Below are 6,000 nucleotides of genomic sequence, written 5' to 3' on the forward strand. Positions count from 1 at the left end.
TCAGGAGTGCAGAGCCAAGCTCCACTCACACACACACACACATTGCCCAGGGGCCCAGCTATCCTGTCAGCTCTCCTGAATAGGAGTGCAATACAGCCATGATAACGCAGGAAGTGGCGGCACATTTTAGCAATGCTGAGTACAAACCCACCTGAATCCTGTGGGTATGCACTCAGCATGGTTAACCCATGCAGTCACTGCCCTCGTTGCCACAGCTACACTACTGTTTATAGTCACATTAGCTTTCATGAAGCTAGCATGAGCAGAAGTGACATGGGAGGGCATGGAGCTTGGCTGAAGACCAAACACATTAATTCCTCAGGAAACAAACTCAGCTTTCAAGGTAATTAGTTTTGTCCTCTAGGCCCGGTCACATGAATTACATGGTAGGAACATGTGTATTTTTTTGTCCTTGAAAACTTAGTACTGTAATATCTATGCCAATGCAATGCTGTGACATCTATGCCAATGCAAAGGGTGACAGGAGAGGGATCATGTAAATATTGCCTGTTGTGTTCCCTCCCGCTGGGGCATCTGGTATTGGCCAGTGTTGGAGACAGGATACTGGGCTAGATGGACTGTTGGTCTGACCCACAATGGCCGTTCTTATGTTGTCCGTGGTATGGATTCACCCATGATCTGTGATGCTTCTGCTACAGTAGAGTCAGGTGGAAGGCTGAGGTGATGGAAAGTCTGCCCAATGGAGGGTTCTGATAATGCTAGGAACTGTCAATCTTCTTTTAGTGGATGGGACCAGGCCTGTTGTCACCCTGTGTAGCCCCAAAAATGCATCTCTGACTGGGGAGGGATGCAGTCAGGACATGAGCTTATACAATGCATTGTAAGGGCAGCCTCTATGGATTAGGCTCCTTTGAAACTTTGGGAAATTAAAGCTCTTCCTTTATAGGCAGATCCACGGGGGAAAAGACAATGATAAAAATATACCCTATCAGTACCAACTGCAGTGTCCCTCAGCAAGGAAGGCAGCCACCATTTAAACTTCCATTAATGGGAATGATTCTGGCCTTTTAAAAGGGAAAGGTTACACTAACGGTATGACATACGCTCAAACTATGTCTTAATTATGTTCACATGCAAACCTTAAGTGCAGGATTTGTGATTTTTATTCTCTATATACACAAAACAAAAATTAATATGTTATCTGAGTAGCAAAGTCAAGTACTGTCTGCTCCAAAACTAAGGTTGCTTTCATGCTAAGCAGAATATACGTGTTGGGATGCAGTCTTTAATCACATGTACATGTTCTATTTTTTCTGTAGGACCAGCCCTGACACATTCACAGGATACAAGTCACCTTCAGACAGCAATGGGTGGAAAAATGAAGGCCCGTTTCCACAAATATGACCCATAAAATCCAGGTGTGGCAGGGGTCACTTTAACACAAAATACTTGACTGTATTCTTTTCAGAATCAATCCTCCCCTCTTATTTACTTTACCTTATCTCCTCTCTTTCCAGAACAAAAACAAGTTAATGAAAAGTGTGTTTGTTCGTGAACATCTACAATCCTGAAAATTACTCTATATTAATCTTCAATGAGAATTAGGGTCCTAAGGCCCTGATCCTCAAAGTTATGTAGGTGCCAACTCCCACTGAAATCAATGCACGTTAGGAGCCTAAATATCTTTAAAAATCAAGGGCTGGGCAGTCACTTTGTAGAATGGAATTTAGACCCCTAAATCACATAGGCACTTCTGAAAATTTAGCCCCGTTCCTCATGATTATTCTCTTTGTACTATTTTTTTAAAGAACTGAAAAGACACAGGTCAGATAACATGCTTATGTTATAAGGATAAACACAGTTCTGCAAACAGCATAGAGCCAGAGCAGGTGACCTCAGTAAAAATTCCTTTGAAATAAGGTAGGTACAAATTTCCTGGAAAAAACCAACAACAAAGAATCTGCTAAGAGACTACAAAGACAGGGAGGTAGTGAAAAATCGCTTCTGTTCAAATGCTCTGCCTTTCAAGCCGGAGAGGAGCAAGGGGACTGTCTCCATCCTGATGATCTGTTCATGAATCAGGACTTCAGAAAGGATGGGACCAGCCCAGATACTGAGCATTGTCCAGGTCTAGAGAGACAAACACACATTGTGACAACTCCCTTCTCAGGGTCCATGACCAATGAATCAGATATGCCACTCTAAGCGCAATGTCCCAGCCCCAGGGAGGGGGGTGAGCACGTTTGCACAGCATGTGCACCAGTGTATTGATTTGACCTGCCTCCTTCCCTCAGTGTGTGTCAACTTCTGCATCAGGTCCAGAGTGTCCCAGGAGAGAGCCAAGGCTGTTCAGAACTGCAGAGATCCCTTCTGATTCACCATCACCCACCCTGAATTTGATGTAAGTGACCTCTGAGTCCAGCTCTCTGACTCCAGGAGTATGCCAGCTGGCTCCAACAGGCTGTTGGTTGGCACCTTGGAAAAGCAGTCAGAGCAGGGCATGAAACAGACCTGAGTCAAGCTGATCTTCTCTTGGTTCAGTGGAGCCCCAGGGCCTTTAAAGGGCCATGTACCAATTTCTACTCCAGCTGAGTTCAAGCCTGGTCTTGGGTCCCTTCTTGTCATCCTGGAGCTGCTGGAGGTGCAAGCCCTCATGGAGGGCCTGGCCCACATCCCTGTGCCTTTTGAGGCAGAAGTAGCTGAGGGTCCAGCTCTAGCTCTTCTCCCCCCAGTATCACCTCCAGAGAGACTTCAAGGAGAAAGACTTCTGGCCCAAGGGAGACTGGAAGCTGACAGGAGAATGCTGATGGAGCCTCCAATCTTCCCTTCCATTAGAAGTCAGCATAGTTCCCCAAATTAAGGAAGTTGGTGACTTAACTGTGACTGTCCATCAGTGACCCAGCCAGGGACATTAGCCAGCTAGCCGAGGGGATTTAATGACGCTACAAATTGCTGCTACATTACAGGTAAGGAACCCCAGCTGGAAAACAGAATTCAATAGAAAAGTGACACTCACAGAAATGGGACCCCCTAAAGAAATGATCCCCCTCTCACTGGCCTCAGCTGGAGGATGAGCCTGTCTCTCCTCCCCCTACTCAGTTTAGGATCAATCCCCCTCCCCAGGAACCAAGGATACTCCACCCACTATAGGGAGCTCTGTTATTCTGTTGGCCCAGGGATGCAACCCAATGGGAATGGAAGAACACAGCCACCAAAACCAGACAGAGAAGGGTGGTGTGGCATGGTATTTCACCCCTCTTTTTTCTGTGACGCTGCTCGTGGCTTCTCTACCTTCCAAGCTGGGTGTCCAGAAAGAGCGTGACCCCAACTCTGAAATCAGTGCAGCAGCAGCACCGAAGGAAATGTAGCAAGGTATAGTATTGCTACTCTTCCTTCTGAGCCGCTGCTGGCAGGGGCAGTGTTTGCCAGGCTGGGCAGCTGAGTGCAGCTGCCACTTCAGCCACCCAGCTCTGAAGGCAAGGAAGTCATGGACATATTTTCATATTTCCAAAGGCTGCCTGGACAGATATCAGAGGACTAAATACAAGGTCATGGCCAGGAAAATCTAAATGTAGGGTGACCCTATTGAGCCATCCTCCTGCACTTGTCTTGCCACCACCTTTTGGTGTGGAACCCCCAGAGTGAGAAATGCTGCACTAGGGGATTTCTCTACAACCCTGAGGTCCAACATGGTCAGTAATTCTTGGCAGACCCTTTCCCACAACTTCCATAGAAGTAGTTGTAGATTCTTAGGGAAGTTTTCCATATTTCAAATATCTGTGCAGATAGAAAATGGAGGAACAAAAAAGATTTCACTTAAACTTGCCAGCAATGGAGACATTGCCATGACATTTTATGTTTAAATGCCACTGACGCACTTTGCTATTTGGATTTCAATAGGCAGCATGGCATTGTTGTGGTGGTATTTGAGCAGAGAGTGAAACTGAGTAAGAAGAAAAGTGAAACTTGTTGTCCTGTGTATATTTGTCTAGCTGTCTGTGCTACTTGAAATACACCCATTAACCTCCATTTCTCAGAGGCTGGAGATAGGTGACAGGAGAGGAATCACTTGATGATTCCCTGTTCTATTCACTCCCTCTGGGACATCTGGCATTGGCCACTGTTGGAAGACAGGATCCTGGGTGAAAATCTGAAGAAGTGGGTTTTGCCCATGAAAGTTCATGATACTATTTTATATATATATATATTTGTTAGTTTCCATGGGCTTGTCTACACTATGTGGAAGATGGATGCTGCCACAGTCGATCTTCCAGGGTTCAAATTACTGGGTCTAGTGAAGACCTGTTAATCAAACTGAGAAGGCGCTCCCATCGGTTCCAGTAGTCCTACTCCTCACGAAGAGTAAGGGAAGTTGAAGGGAGCACTTGTTCCCATGAACCTCCTGTTGTTTGGACAGTGCAAAAACACAATTTAAGGTAAGTTGACTCCAGCTACATAATTAACGTAACTAGAGTTGCAGATCTTAAGTTGACTTTCCCGTTTAGTGTAGACCAAGCCCAAAGTGCCACAGGACTACTCTTTGTTTTTAAGGTTACAGACTAACACGGCTACCTCGCTGAGAGGCAGTATGATCTAAGGATGGGACTAGGAATCAACAATTCCACAGTGGTAAGCAATGTTACCACCAGATTGCTGAGTAACTTTGGAAAATCACAATGGAATTGCAAAGAAGTAACCCGGGCTGTGTCTACCCTACAAGCTAAGGGTGTGATTTCCTTGCTCATTTGCACATACTCACACTAACTCTATTCAGGGTGGCTGTGTCTAGATTGGCATGATTTTCCGGAAATGCTTTCAACAGAAAAGTTTTCCGTTAAAAGCATTTTCGTAACAGAGTCTCTAGATTGGCACGGACGCTTTTCCGCAAAAGCACTTTTTGCGGAAAAGTGTCCATGCCAACCTAGACGCGCTTTTCCGCAAAAAAGCCCCAATCGCCATTTTTGCAATCGGGGCTTTTTTGCGGAAAACAAACCAACATTTTACAAATCAGGATCAGAAAAATGAAGTGACTTGTTCGAAAGAGAGCAGGATGTGTGTGTTGGGGGCAAGACGGAACTCAGCACCTTCACTGAAAGATCCTCTTTCTTTTCTGTGAAGTAAAAAAATTTCCCTAACAAGGTTGGACAAAAAGTTTGCAAAAAGATAAAAATCCCAGTAAATTACTGACCAGAGTCAAGCTGCCTATTCTTCTAAGGTTTGAGTCAAACAGTTTGCAGGGTTCTTGCAAAATGGGCAGAGATTTAACAAATCCCCACTAATTGTACTATTTTGTTATGTGGTACAGTACTAACAGCAGTTCAGAGGCTAGAAGCACAAAAATATCTTCAGCTACAGAGTACATCAGGTTCAGAGTGCAGAAGACTGTACTGTTAAATTTATTATCCAGCACAAACCTGCCACTCATTTATTCTGTTGAGACACAATAAAGGCCTCCCTGATGTTTTCAAAACACTTCCAAACTGAACAGGTGGTACTTACTTAAGGCGTTCCAATTAAAGGAATAGACTAGCTGAAGCTGGCTGTGACTAAGAGCCTGTGGTTTGGGTCATAAACAGAAAGTCAGAAAAAGGGGAGATTGTTACCCCATATCTATAATTCTGCAGGCTGTGAAACTTACACAGTGCTGTGTATTTCTGAGGACTATAGCAGTCAACTCATTCTCAATTCCCCCACTTCCCCTGCTTTTTTTTTTTGGCTCTGCCCAACTCAAATTCCTCAGACCTTTGCAGAGTATGAATTCCTGCAATGAGGAGTAACGGTAGTCCGAATTAGGGGCTTTAGTTCGAACTACCTAGCCCGTGCCACATGTAGCCGTGGGCAAGGATTCCGAACTACTGGGCTTTTAAAAATGGCGGCACCCGGGAACATGCAAATAAAGCCTGGGATATTTTAATCCCGGGCTTCATTTCTGACTACATTAGCCACTCTAGTTCGAACTAGGGTGGCTAGTGTAGACATACCCTTAGAGTCATAGCAAGAAATTAACTGTCTCTATTTCAGTTACCCTCATCTGACCAT

This window comes from Pelodiscus sinensis, chromosome 3, assembly GCF_052426305.1.
Source record: "Pelodiscus sinensis isolate ZL-2025 chromosome 3, ASM5242630v1, whole genome shotgun sequence".
NCBI lineage: Eukaryota > Metazoa > Chordata > Testudines > Trionychidae > Pelodiscus > Pelodiscus sinensis.